Here is a 13,837-nt window from a genome sequence, read left to right as displayed (position 1 = left end):
GCAACCTTGACAACAGCCTGAGGGCAAGCAAATCCTTTCCTCCACCACCTTAGATATGCTAGCTGGAGGTATTCCCTCAACTGCCTCAGTAAACCACAAACATAATCCAAACTGAACACTCCTGAGTGTGGGCTACACAATCTGCAGAGGAAAAAAACACCCATGCAAAGGCTGAGGACTGAAAACACTGACTCATTTAAACATGTGCTCATCGCCTTCTGATTTCCATATTACCCAGTTAACACTTGTCAACATGAGTGTGTGTGCTCGTGTGTGTGTGTGTGTGTTTAAAGAAGGAAATCTGCGTGCGGAGAGCAGTGAGAGCAAAGGCAAGACAAGCGAGTGTGTGTGAGGGAGCTTGTGTTCTTTCATTATGTGGGTTATGCTGCAGTGACAAATTTAGAGTGTGTCCTGATTTCCTTGAGTCACTGATCCCCAAGACACCACCGGGAGCCTCCGAGCACCCTGTCCACACAGAGACCACGGTCACACAGAGCTGCGACCATGACCACATGCACACGAACACACACACACACACACACACAAACAAAAACAGGCAGCGCAGATGACCTAACCTTCACCACATGGGCTAACCAACACACACACACACACACACACAACCACAACCTCAAACATATAATCGACACGTAGAGGCGGTTTCCTGAACATGGATTACACCACGACTCGGCCTGAACCGTCGCGGCGGAGCATCTCCGTCTCCGTTGGGAATGGTTCTCAGTTTAGTCTAGGATTAAATGCAGCCCTAGTCAAAGTTTGGAAAGGGATTAGGATTAAGCTGGGGCCTAGGACAACAGCCCCTGCAGACACTGTGACACCGACCTCGGCTTGTCAAAGACGACGCAAAGCCAAAGGCGGGCACGCACAGCTCGGCCGGGTGACTCACCAAAAGCACGGCCACACGCCGCCATAGTGTGAACCGCCACAGCTATTTAGCCCAAGAGCACCTCTCGCGCCGTACGATGGTGTTTTAATACCAAGGTAATGAACCGTCAATTTGTTGCCGAAAATGACTGAAAGGGTAAACGCACGCGAAGATGTTTGGAGCTATTTTTAGTAAGTGTGCTGCTCATGTACCCTGCGTTTCTTGATTTGGCACACACCCCGCCGTTAGGTGGTGAATGTCAAAGCATGCTGAACAGCATCTAAACCAAGGCTGAGTCTGTGGGACAGGGGGCGAGGTTGGAAGTGATGCCGTGCAGCAGAGGGTTCTGGGAAAGATTCACTGATGGCATTCGGTCTCATTAAATCAGATGCTATTAAAGCAAATGGCATTTTGTATGGATTGTTATGCATCGCTGTAATTATCTTTGTGTCTGGCGCCCTCCCCGTACCCCTCTGTACCCCCTCCAACAAAGTCCCTCCCTGCCTTCCTCTCCCTCGCTCCTCTCCAGCCAATCCCGCGCTTCGGCTGGATCACAGACTTGCGTCGCCATAGCAACAGCTGACGTGGAAAGTAACTGCCCAAAAAAAAAAAAAGAAAGTTTTCTCTACGAGCGTGTCTGCGAGAGCACACGCGTATGTGCATCTGTGTGTCTGATGAAATCCTCCCCAGCATTCGGTACACCCATTTTTCTGAAAAACACATCTTTCAATGACCTCATCCTCCCTCCACCTATCCAATTAATACTCAGGCGGCCGCACTGGTCTCTCATTATTTCTCTCTTTCAGCACCCCCCCCCCCCCCACACACACACACACACTCACTCCACCGTTAGTCAATCCGCTCCAAATTGATTTTGTTATCTGTCTAATTCCATATCGCCGCCACGTGAGGCCGATGTGTTGGTGTTGCGGAGGGGCTGCTGGGAAATGAGATGCAGGACTAGGGGAACAAAGAGACGGCGAGGTCCACAGACAGAGCGGTGAAGTGTAACGGGGGAGGATGACATCATTGTTTCAGGACAAAGTTGCAGCCACAGGAGTCATGCGGCACTGACTTGGCCCTCCCTGTTTTCTGCACATGACTGTACATACGTCGAGGTGTCAGTCCATCTGTGCGTGTGTCTACTGGTTTGTTTGTGTACAGTGTTTGTTTTCCTAAAAAGCTGACCCGAAAATGTGAGGATCTGAAGAAGTACAGCAATGTGCATTGTAATTGTATGCATGCATTATTTATGCACGTCGCCTACATATATTATTATGACGCTGTAGGCACTATTCTGTAACTTATCTAGACGTAACGAGGTAATGCACTCCAAAAAACGTCAAATCTTAAGTACAAGTAAGTAAATCCAAAGTATATTTGTCTAATTACTTGTCAAAATAGCTCATAACACTCTAATTAACCAGCAATAATGAGATACAGGGACTTGTTTTGAGACAATGCATCTTGAATATCTTGTTAAGTGAAAAACACTTCTTACTACTACTGAGAATTACAGGCTTATTATGACAACACGCCCTAATAATGAAGAATAGCTCAAAATTAGCTTTCCCGGCTAATTTCAAGATCTCTTTTTATCTTGAAATGCTAAATATTACATCTTATTTCCAGAAATCTTACCAAGCAAATTTTACCTTGTTCCATTAACAGATTTTAAAAAACATTAAATTAAAATTTGTACTTGCATTAATTTAAACACCCTGTATTCATTGCATTTTTTTACTTACTTTTAAAGTGTGCTCATTTTTATGACTGAATTATTGATTCACCTCCAGTCTACAAAAAGATGACATCATCAAATCGTTTGTGGAAGTGGATGTAGTCACCGTGACGTTACCCATTGGTCTGTGGTCTACAGTTTTGAAGCCTAGAGTTCGTCACTTTTGCCGTCGCCATCTTGCAACCAGAAGTGACACAAGAGGGCGGAGCTACGTACAACTGATTGCTGAATAAGACATTTTTAAGGCAACAAATAACAAATAACTTTCCTGAACTGAAAACACACTGTGAAAAGGTTAAAGCTGTAAGAAGAAAACACGGCCAACTCCCAGACCGGACAACACTGTGGTAGAGATCTGTCAATCACAAGGTAGCCCTGCCCTAAAGCAAACCCTGCTTTATGGTCATTTTCTCATAGACTTCGATACAACCAGACTTATTTTTGCAATCAGAGGAGTCGTCCTCTGACGGCCATCAGAAAGAATGCAAGTTTAAGGCACTTCAGCATAGGCTTCATATTTCAGAAGGTTGTCCAACTAACAACCCAAAGCCCAAATATGTTCAGTTTGCTATGATAGAAAACAGAGAAAAGTAGCACAGCCTCAATTATTGCTGTAAATGAATGTTCTGTCAGCAACTAATCAATAAATCGACCAGTCCTCTCAGCTCTCACGTCTACACATGTAGTGCATGAGTGCGTGCAGCTTCTCCCTCTATTCATCCGGCTGTGGGAACTCTACCACCTGTGCCTTCTCTCAACAACATGGCCGCCTGGCAGGACGGCCATAATAACCCGTCGCCATGGCGAGATGGAGGGGAGCGGGGAGTGAATGGAGGCGTCCCGCCGAGTCCGCTGACACCGTGTCACTCAAACACAAAGGTGACTCCTGGAGGAGGGAAGATCAGGGCCGAGAGGGGCGAAAGCTCCAGAGAGAGAAAGACACAGACTCCTTCCTTTGTTTGCCGCATTGTCTGTCTGCTCGCTCCCTTCCTCTGTCACCTCACCTTGCCGTCCTCCCCCTTACTAGCAGTCAGCGACCTCTCTCTTTCTCCGTCTCCTTTGTGGCCTTGCCCCCTTCTCACTGCCCATTCACTTCCCTTTGTCTGGCAGGCATCTACTTAGAAGCGATCAATCCTCCTTCTCTTCCCTCCACCTACAGCCTTGCTCCCTTTCCTGGGCTACCTTTCCCTCCATCACTCCTCCCTCTCGTTCCTTCTCTCCATTACTATCAAAATGGTTGCTGTGGAAACAGTTTATTTGGAAATGGCGGGAGGGAAATTATTCCGGAGCTTTTGTCCATTTTGATAGTGCCTTGTGCACTAGAGCCACACATGCTCCTGTCTAGGTGTGTGTGTGAGTGTGTGTTTCACATCTGAAGAGCTTTATTTGTACCAAACCCCTGTTACAGACATAGTTACCATAGCTACAGCCAGTGAGGACCACTGACACAATGACACAGTGGCCATGGCAGCCCCAGGATCAGTGGTGGGTGATATGAGAATTCGTGGACGAGGCATCTGACACATTACGGGCACATGAATATGCTGAAGCGCTGGAGAGCCGGCCCGTCGCTGGTAATCCACGAGACAAAGAATACTCTGCTGCAACCAAGGGTGACCAGCCCTAACAATAGCTCCTCTGGATAAGCTGGAACAAGAGGATGCAGACCAGGCTGCTACTCTGCAGCAAGGGGGTCGCCGCAGAATTCAACCGACACAAATCGATATCCTGATGAATCGAGGATTCAAGGCAGAAGTCCCCCATTGATTTGGGGCCAGCGACCCATTCCTGAGGCCACTCTGCCTCCACATGCCACACGATAGCATGTAAACATCCGCGCCATCGGCTGTGACAGCTCTCAGATGGTCTGCCGATTCCGCGGCACGGTAATGGAATCCAGCAGCAGGACTATTTTACAAGCGGCGTCCCATCGATAAATCACCTCCTCCAAGGTCTGCTTTAATTCAATCCAGTGTAATCTAATTTTATTGGTATGTGCTGTAGCTTCTTGCAATGTCATCCGTCACAAACCATCCAATAAAAGCCCGGGGCCTTGACCTCCGAGAGCAAAGTAATATTCATACAGAGCCCCTCGCCAACATCGCCACCACTGCATCCTGGGGCTTTGGAGAAGAGGCTTCTCTGTTGATAGCAAACACACTTAAGGCCTGGAGAGCGAGTGAGAGGGGTGATAGTAAATCTGGGTGGGGTATGGTAGAATTTCATATTTTAAAGCATTGGGATAACATTAGAAAAAAATACAGCTTGTCTAATGCAGTGGTTCTCCACCTTTTCAAGTCTTTTTCGGCTTGAAATACTCCATCATGATATATCTTGATCATGAGTTAATATACAGTATTATCTTAGGCAACACTGCGCTTCCAATTTTGTGTCGACACTTTTGTCCCTTTCCTGTTTCAACATGACAACGACCCTTATGCACAAAGCCAAATTGGTTTTCCCCAGTTTGGTGTGGAAGAACTGAACTGGCCCGCACAGAGCCCCGACCTATCACCCAACGCCAGAGCTGGAGCTCACTAACGCTCTTGTGGCTGAATGGGAGCGAATCCATGCAGCCAGGTTCCAAAAGAGTGACGAAGAGCGGAGCCTGTAGAACATCTTCCATCAACTTATAATGACAAGATGTGAACCGGGTGAAGCCTGATGTGGAGTTACGGTGAGCCTCGAGGGCATAGCGTTAGTCTTTGCCGAAATAATGCATCTGAATAACAAGGGTTATAATGACTGGATTTCCAGATTATTACCGCAAAGAGATGGCTCACTCATTATTTGCAGTCTGCAGCAATTTAGCCCGCAGGCTGTTATATTACATGCACTGTGGTAACCGATGTAGCTGGACGGCTGACCCTAATGTTGTTATCGTAAAGAGAAGATGGATGGAGCAAAGTCGAATCTCCCCCTCTCTGTCCCTGTAGAGGAGCCGAAAACTGGGAGAGCGGAGAAATTAAGTGACATCATCAGCGTCAGCCACATTCCTGCGGAGGGAGGGGGCGAGGGGGAGGGGGGGGGGGGGGGCTGGACAGAGGAGGAGAATGTCCCAAAACTTTTGAGGTTACAGGACCTCCCCCATCCCCTTAAACACACATTCAACAAAAATGCACCCATTCCCCCCCTCCCTTCTGCTTGTGTGCGTGCATGTTTTTACAGTGCACGTTCGTGTGTGTGTCTGCGTGTGTGTTACAGTACATGGGCTCCTCTTCCTCATCATGTGCTCCCTGTTTTAATTCATGTGCCTCTCCTCCTGTCCCCTCCCCCACCGCCTCCCCTCCACTCATACCTCCCCCTCCCCTTCTTCTCTTTCTCTCTCCACCGACCAGAGGAATGCAAGAACCACATCTGGAACTTATTAGAGAGCAAGAGAGAGAGAGAGAGAGAGAGAGAGAAAGGGGGAGATGGAAAGAGAAGGAGAAGTAATGGTGAGAGGGGGGGAGTCGGATTGAAAAAAAAAGAAAAGTCCAGGAGGGGACAGAGAGGGAGAAAGAATGAACTTTGGTGAGCAGAAAAGGGCTCATGTTTGGTAGAGAAAGGCAAGGAAGCGAAGAAGAAAGTGAACAGCGATGCCGATTAAAGCCAATTAACCTCGGCGGGGACGGGGCAGGGGGGGGAGCTCAGCTGGGCCCTCAGACGTGGGTTCAATCACTCCAGATTCCAGCGCAAATGTAGCCTTTGAACCGGCCTCGGCCATATTCTGTCTGAATGAGCAGCTTCACTGTCCCCACTGAGGAAGCAGTCAGGCCTGAGTAATGGTGCCTTTCTCTCAGCCGTTGGCCTCCCGACCGCTCCTCCTCCTCCGTCGTCCTCGTCCCTCTCTCCTCTTTGCCGGCTCGCTTTTCTTTTCATCCAGCACGCCCTCCTCCCTACACTACAATACAGTCTTCACCCCCACCTCACCACCTTTTAAACAAACCCCCCCAAAGAAAAAGTCGAATCACTCTGCATCAGGCTTCACCCACCTGCCTGCAAGACTACCCCTCTTTATCCCCCCTTCTTCTCTCACACTTCTCCCCCCCAAAACAACTTTTTTTTTTTTTTTGTAACCCGCCCCACCCCTTGGCCATCACCCCAAATTGGTCCTCGCTGCAGAATGTGGCCGTGCAGTTTGTGAAAACAAGGCCAATAGATTCAGTCAGATGTGATAAAGTGTTCCTCTCTTGCTTGGGGGACTCTGCATAAAGAAGCGTTTTAAGGGGATGTGTGTGTTTTTCTCTCCCCTCTGTCTTTTTATAACTTGGATGCCCCCGGCCTGTCAAACACAATCAGGTTATGGGGCCATTAACTCCTGAGGCTTCACTTGAGAAACATCCATGTAGCTGTGCAGTTTTTGATTGAATTCCTCTCTGACCACAAGTTTGATAATGAAGCCATTTGACTACATTCTTCAGGTTTTTCTCCAAGCGCCGCTTCAAGAAGCCTTCTAGGACCCTCGTGTCCAGAGGAATGCCCTGAGACAAACACATCAGCTGGGGGGGGGGGGGCAGCTATCACCACGTCACACACCGAGGAACACGCGCCGCGACACAAGTGCCAAGAATGTGTTGATTGAATGGAGCCCAATGAGCAACAACAGGCGTGGACGTACATCATGACATCACAGTGATTGCTTTCAGTGGCTGATGTCAATTAGGGATGCTTTTTCCACAAATAGGCTTCATTCGGATCCCGTTAAAAGAACCGTGACCCGTATTCGCGTATCAACAGTAGGACGCTCCGGAGCCACATCTCGCTCACGCTGGGATCAAAATTTAAAACAGACTTCTGCCTCGCTACATGTGTCATTCCAGATCTCCACTCTGAGCCGGAGAGGGTTCACCATCGCGCCACAAAATGGTTGGCTGGCCATGAAACCACGGCAGAACGCCTTCAGAGAGGCTCACGGAGCTGTAAATAATTCTATAAGTGATAATCCATGAGATCCTCATAGGAGGACGTTGACATGTTGGGAGTTTCTGTAGGTGGCACTTTTTTTATTTTCTTCATCAGCCACAGTAGCAGCCACTACTGCTCATGTTCAAATCTCTCACAGCCGTTAAATGAGCAGGAACCAGTCCTCCCAAGTGCAGTTTTAGTGGTTATTACAGCCTACTACGCCCCCCCCCCCCCCCATCCTTCTAGAACCAACACAGTGTTTGAATATCTCCAGACCTCCAGTGTAATGAAACAGGGCTCTGGTTATACTGAGATTAGCTCGAGCTAACTACTCAGTTCTTTTATTCATTGTGAATACATAAAACACATCACTTGCTGCGTAACAGAGGATTTGTTTGCCCGGAAAATGGAGGAAAAAAAAGATTTCATGTACCAGCAGTCTCCAGAGTGACTGTATATGAATCAGATACCGAGAGCGGAAAATTCAGAATTTATTTAGATAAAAATGTCACAGAGAATTACTGGCAGGAATGCATCAAATGTTGTAAATCAGCAGTTTTAACAGAGTGTTTTAGTATCGCGCTGGATTCTTTATGAGGCTTTGCTAATTCTTCGTTGTTATTTGAACTGTTACAGCCCACTTTGAGACATTACATCAGCAGTGACCACAACCTTACTGATCAAACCACCCTTGAGCATAGAAGCCCCCCCCCCTCTAATCTGTCTGACTCCAGCAATATCTGAATATTTTCTCCGCTGCTCACAACACAGGAATCCGTCTGAGGTCTGTGATGCAGGGCCTCCATCCACACAAAGGGACGGAGGCTGACACACGGCACACCTGCACCGGAGCCTTTGTCCGAGTCAGCATTTGAGCCCCCCCGTAGGTGCAGTGCTGCAAGTCCAAGCATCAAGGCTCTCCTGCTCATTAGGAAGTTAAAGGCGTGCGTTTGCGATGATTGATTATGCAGTAACATTAAACAGCTGCATTAATGGTGGACGTGTTACCAGGCTGGTATGTAGATACAAGGCCGGGATGCTGAATCAATCACACCGGTGGTGCAGCTAGACGTACTGAATCTAAATAACTTGTGATTCACCAAAGCTTTAATTAGCCGCTTGACTAATAACCATCCAATCATTAGCACTAGTAGGCAATTACATGTGTGCAAATTGCAGGCCATGAAATAATGTTTTACTTGTCTAATGAAAAGATAAGAGTCTGGGTGCTCTGAAGAAAAATGCTCCCAAAACCTAAAGACGAGTGTCATCTCTTTTAAAGGCGATATTAACTCCAGCTCTCTCTCTGGGTAATGTTTACTCCTCTCTTGTTTTTGTTTTCAAAAAGCACAGTGCAACATTTACTACACCATTTTACATCGCACTGAACAAAACGCAGCCTGCTAATCTTGCCTTCGAGAGCAAACGTCTTTGTGCTCGAGAGCCAAACGCGGAGTAATAATGGACTTTACAGTTGTAACGGTTCTACAGCAGACAATAGGGCACATGGCTCCACACATGCAAATAAGGCTGTGTTTATATGTGTGTGTGTGTGTGTGTGTGTGTGTGTGTGTGTGTGTGTGTGTTTATGCATGTCCGCATGTGTTACTGAGCTAGTCATGTGGACTGAACGGTTTATGAGTGGACAAACAGGGCAACAGCATGCGACAGTAGTGAGGGGTCTCTATGGAGAGAGCAGGGGGGGGGATGTGTGTGTTTGCGTGCACTGCCGACATATTGCCAGATTGTGTCATACGTGGATTCGAGGAGCGCCCGCTTGGTCGATGAAAAGGAGCCTGCTCCTCGCTGTAGAAAGATTGCGGCGTGCTTGCGTGAACCCTCAACAGCACACCATGGGTGGATGCCGAGCACGGCGAGCCTGGCTGAGCGATACAAAGCCTGGCAGACACGGTGACATCATCCCTTTCCATACCTTCCCTTCCCCGAACACGCCCCCTACCTATGATGAAGTGGCCAGCCGGCCACGCTCCCGGTCAGCCACGGTAGACAATAGGGGGGAAAGGGAGGTTTTCCGTCGAAGCCCGTCCACGACGACACAGATATCCCTCGATCAAACAGGTAGCTTATGGAAATTACAACCATCCTCTCCTCCTCCTCCTCCTCCTTCAGCCTCCTGTCTCCCAGCAACTCGGCTACAGCTGTGATTATCATAAGCCAATAGCCTACCTGGTACACTACAGGTATGGAAGGGGGAGCAGATGCATGGGTGCTGCTGCTGCTAGGTGCACACGCCTCATTGTGCCATCGTGGAATGCACAGAGAGGGTGAACATGGGCTTTGTGTCAAGCACACAGGTAGGACACAAGGACAGGAGCATCAGAGTGTGTGTGCGTGTGGGGGGGGAGGGGGTAGATAAGCTGTCTTTCGCTACAGGATCACTACAGGGGCTGGTGGAAGTGGTCTCATTGACTGACAAGCCATTCAGATGCTGCTGGCATGTAGAGCAGCGCTGGTCAATCACTGTCATTCCCGTCACGTCCTCAGCGTCCTCAATAACGCCACTGAGGGGTTTGTCATGTGCAAAAGGTCACTCAGGCCGGTGGGCGCGCACGCGCCAGTCATGTTCAAGTTGGACGCACGCACGCGCAATCGAACGCGTGTATTCGCACACGCATACAGACAGCGGCGCTAGACAATGATTGGTAAAAAAAAAAAGGAAAAAAAAAGAAAACGTGCGGTTATCCATTGCTGCGGTGCGGACACGCTGTCGCACGCGCGAGCGCGCTCACACGATGCCGCACGTGCACGAACACGCGCACCCACACACGCCTAAGGTGATCCATTGCTGCGGCTCATATGGGAATGCTATGAAATCACGTTATGTGCCTGTCCTCCTTTTATCTCCCCGACAAAAGACACACTTGTGAAGAAATACAAATGGAGGGCTCTTTCTGTGTTAAAGCATCTGTAGTTTCACACAACATTACAGTCAAACATTACTCGCCGTGTGTTATGCGCTAAAAAGAGAGAAACGCAGCCTTACCAGTTTGAAAACTCAACACCAAACTCAGGAGCAGCAGCCTCTGCATGGTTCAGCCGACCAATAAGTCCGTTATTGGCTCAAACCTCCGTGAGGACAGCATCAAAAAGCGGGAGTTTACTGACTTTAATAGTAATTATGCTTTGAAAAATAATCCTCCTGCGTCGTCCCTCCTCGTGTGTCCCCTGACTCGGCTTAGACTTGCTCGGGTTTTACACCATTTCACTGCTTTTTCTCGCCTCTCTCCTCTTCTTCGCTCTCCAGCGACAGTCCGTTTTCTACTCTACGCGGACGCGGTAAGCTAGCAGCGGTGACACCGGAAACCGTCGGTCATTCTCTTCAAAATAAAATCCCTCTTGAACAAGACGGTTGCTATACGGTTACAGTCAATAATAATATATAGAACAAACTATCAACAAAAGTATTATTCATATAATAAACACATGATAGATTTGTTCTAGATCATATTCACAGGGTGTATTGTGTTTGATGTTACATTTACTGCTTAGTCCTGTACAACCCTCTACAACATGTGTAAGGTGACTCCTCTTCTAAGTGCCACTGTCATATAGAATGTTTTTTTTCCTAAAAATAAAAAAAGCTTTTCCTTCAAAATAAACCCTGCAGAGTTTTTGTCCTGGAACCATTTTCTTCAGAAGTATAAGCATGACTATGTGCACGCTGTAGCCTCCTGTAACCCCAAAACTCTTCTAATAATTGTCTTTATTCTGAGATTTTTTTAGGAAACATTGAGGGATTCATAGCTGGTAACTCTTATATTTAGAGAATGCACTTTTATTCATCTAAAAGTATGGTGGGTAAGTTTGCAAAATAATTTTTATAATTCAATAGTTATTATTACATTGGGGATATATATATATATATATATCCCCCAATGATAATACTCTAATTTAAGACCTATAAATATAAGGATGTACATCGACAAGGTCTTCTTTTTAAACAATAAGAAAGTTCAAAAACATTTTTGACATTCCCTGACAAATCAGAATAAAATAAAAGTTCACACAATGCGACAACACTCTACTTCCGGTTTTGTCCTCGCTGTAATCTCTCTGACTTGACGTCATATTCTCATTAACGGGGCATTCCTCTCTCTCTCTCTCTCTCTCTCTCTCTCCTCTCTCACGTCAGCAGCACCACAGCACTGCCCCCTTTCTTCTCTCCCTCTGGATCCTGCACAGGCCAACACCGGCAAAAAAATACATGACGGAAAAAAAGAGAAATAAACCAGTTTAGAAGGGCATAATCCTTTTTGACACATTTGCTGTGGTCGGGACTGCTTGAGTTCTGTTGTTCACAGTGTTTCATTAGGTGGTGATGTCATTCTAGACACCGTAACTTACCTCCACATCTGTATCCACCTAGTTTTTTAAAATAATTTTTATTTAAGAGTGATGCAGATGTCACACTTAAAAGATAAATATCTAGAGATATCATACATCAGAAGATAGCATGAATGAGGTCAGCTGTTACTGAACATAACTGAGCATGTCATAGTATCATGATGTCACACGGAGCTTTAAGGTCAAATTAATATTAGAAGGAGATGCTTATAGAAGTTATAGGAGGCCAAAAGTACTGTGCGGGTATTCACGGACACTAGAATAATATTATTTAGAGGGAAAAGGCAATGATGTCACTGTGAAGCAACTGCCCAAACACATGATGAATAAAAGGACCGTGTCCTCATTCCTGACACATAATGTAGGCTACAGATTTTGGTGATGGTTCTGCGCGAGACCGTAGCCGTCACTGGTCTGCACAGTGAGCCGGTTTCCTTCCGTCTCAGTCCAGTGGAGAGGGACTTACGCCGGTACTGGAGCGCCCCCTCGCGTCGTCGACCAAGCACGACCCCGCATGTGCCCCAAGCGCAACTGGAACACTGTTCCAAAAATATCTGCGCATGCGCACACACCAGATATATTCACCTTTTTTGTTCCCAGAATATTTTGGTTTGTGTCCACCTTTACTGTCTGACAAAAGCCCGCCGGAGGGGCTACAAATGCAGAAAATGACTAAAAGTAATAATTCAAATGTGGATGTGTTGTGAATGGTTCACGGATAACTCGGGGAAAATATAGTGTAGTCTATAATGTTTTGTAATTTATTTTTGTTTGTGTGCGTGTGTGAAGTTTAATTCCAATACTATAATTGTAATTGTGATAATTGCCACAGGCTACTGAAAATGCACGCTGTCAAATGCCAAGGTTTTTGTACAAGATCATTTTAACCCGTTAGCCATGCTACTCCCTTTAACATGTTATAACTCCTTTTTCTGTAGAAATCGAGCCTAAAAAGCAGAATAAAGATAAAACAATATTCTTTTTTATTTTAAAGCCAGGTAAAATCAAATGTAGCCTATCATACAAATAAAGATACAACGTATATGTGCCGCAGTAAGACAATGGTATCAGTAAAGAAAACAAGCAGGCTCATATGAGTACACCGAATTATAAAAATGGACTTAATATATACTCACGATTTTTTTACAGCTAGTGTAAATTTACCAAAAGAGAACAAAAGATTTGACTTCGCATGCATGGAAGAAGAAGGAGGATGGGTCCGTGTGCTTATCTGTTCACTACAAACTACATTATTGCTCAGATAGTGAGGAACGACTATTACAGCATAATAATCTGCAACCAAAACATCATCATCTTTTCCAACATACAAAAATGACCGCAGGTCTGCCGTGTGGCACACAGAGTGACTCATCTCTGCCGGGACTCGAACCCGGAGCCTCTGGATTAGAAGTCCAGCGCGCTATTCCATTGCGCCACAGAGACTGCGCCAGGATAAACCGGGCCTGGCACGCTTTACATACATATATCCTCTCATATCGCTGCTCTCTGCATCCTCGCAGCATCAGGACCAGTCTGGGCCGACATGTTGGCTCTGCCTGGCCCGACCACCAGAGGGCGCTGTTGCTCCATCTGAGGTGGGAAGTCGCTCTGAGATGAGTCAGGTTAGCCGGCGTGCAACAGGAAGTCTACAGCTCGTGTTTGAAAAAATAAAAGTCACCTCATCGTAGACGCTATTTCAGTTCAATTCAATTCAACTCAAAGGGGCTTCATTGGCATGGGAAACATGCGTCTAAATTGCCAAAAGCAACGATGAAATAAAAACAAGAACTGTACTTACAAAAAGTGAATATCTATTAGAGAGTTAACATTGCAACATTGTTATGAAATACATAAACAAGTAAAGATTTATCTTAAATATGTAAGCAGTGTGTACAGATACATAAACAATTGAGAACTGTGTGAACACAATATTTGTTTTAATAAAAAAAAAATGTTAAGGC

General features: G+C 46.4%; 1 non-coding gene across 1 annotated transcript; it reads right to left on the bottom strand.

Moving 5' to 3' along the window:
- Window positions 1-13,245: 13,245 nt before the first annotated feature.
- trnar-ucu (transfer RNA arginine (anticodon UCU)) lies at window positions 13,246-13,319 on the bottom strand. Its single transcript has one exon. It is a non-coding gene; the product is annotated as a tRNA-Arg (tRNA).
- Window positions 13,320-13,837: the final 518 nt, after the last annotated feature.

This window comes from Anarhichas minor, unplaced genomic scaffold, assembly GCF_050575085.1.
Source record: "Anarhichas minor isolate MPS153535 unplaced genomic scaffold, ASM5057508v1 ptg000009l, whole genome shotgun sequence".
NCBI lineage: Eukaryota > Metazoa > Chordata > Actinopteri > Perciformes > Anarhichadidae > Anarhichas > Anarhichas minor.
The sequence above is the reverse complement of the archived record's forward strand: the minus strand, read 5'-3'. Positions and strand labels throughout refer to the sequence as shown.